We start from the raw sequence: 1,327 nt of genomic DNA on the forward strand, positions 1-1,327 counted from the left end.
AGAGGGGGGACGGTGGGGGGAGGTCCTGGGGGTGAAGCTGCTCCAGTTGGGGTGTGAGGGGCGCCCTCAGGGGTCCAGCCAAGCCCTGTGTTCAGCAGTGGTTCCCCCTGACCCCAGCACAGAGAGGACATCCTTTGTCCACGGTGCAACACTGAACGTCACGTAAATGGTGCCTTTATTTTTTTAAATATGTTTTTATTGGTTTCAGAGAGGAAGGGAGAGGGAGAGGGAGAGAAACATCAATGCTGAGAGAGAACCACTGATCGGCTGCCTCCTGCACGCCCCCTACTGGGGATCGAGCCCTCAACCCGGGCCTGAGCCCAGCCCGGGAATCGAACCCTGACCTCCTGGATTATAGGACCTAGGCGGACGCTCAACCCCTGAGCCTCGCAGGCTGGACTTGGGGGAGCTATTTAACCTGCCAATTGGGGTACACGGTGGTGTGTGCTGAGCCTTGAGTTATAATCGGACTGGAGAGGATCCCCGAAGAGGGAGCTGTTGCCAAACCTGCCCCCCGGTTTCCTGTCATGTGCACATTTAGGAAGAAAAGGTTCACGTTGACGACTCCCAGGTGCGCACGGACTCCCAGGTGCGCGGACGGGAAGCTGTAAAAAGCCGCCTGCTGGTTAGCACGGCCCGTCACCTCCCCGAGGGCCGAGCTGCATGGAACTAAATTCTGCAATGGAGTCGCCATCCGCTGCAAACCAAGCGTGGAGACGTCACTCCTAAGAGGAGCCTTTAACGCCGCCAGGTGGGGCAGGAAATGAGGCCGCTAATGAAATCGCTTCTGGGACGGAGGCTGGAGGTTTCCGCAGAAACGAGCCCCTGAGGCTGTAATGCGTTACCGGAGGGCGGTGGGCGGTGACGAGGGGGAGTCCCGCCTGGCTCAGTGGATAGAGCCTTGGCCCAAGGACTGAAGGGTCCGGGGTTCGATTCTGGTCAAGGGCGCATGCCCGGGCTGTGGGCTTGGTCCCCAGTGCGGGGCGTGCAGGAGGCAGCCGGTCCATGATTCTCTCTCATCATGGATGTTTCTATCTCCCTCTCCCTTCCTCTCTGAAATCAATAGAAATATATTAGAGAGAGAGAGAGAGAGAGAGAGCCCTAGCTGGTTTTGCTCAGTGGATAGAGCAGACTGAAGACTGAAGGGTCCCTGGTTGGATTCCGGGTCAGGGCACATGCGGGGGCTGCAGGCTCGATCCCCAGTGGGGGGCCTGCAGGAGGCAGCTGATGCACGATTCTCTCTCATCATGGATGTTCCTATCCCTCCCTCTCCCTTCCTGTCTGAAATCTATAAAAATACATATTTTTTTAAAAGCAATTCTCACAC

The sequence above is a fragment of the Myotis brandtii genome, unplaced genomic scaffold (assembly GCF_000412655.1).
Source record: "Myotis brandtii unplaced genomic scaffold, ASM41265v1 scaffold403, whole genome shotgun sequence".
Classification (NCBI taxonomy): domain Eukaryota; kingdom Metazoa; phylum Chordata; class Mammalia; order Chiroptera; family Vespertilionidae; genus Myotis; species Myotis brandtii.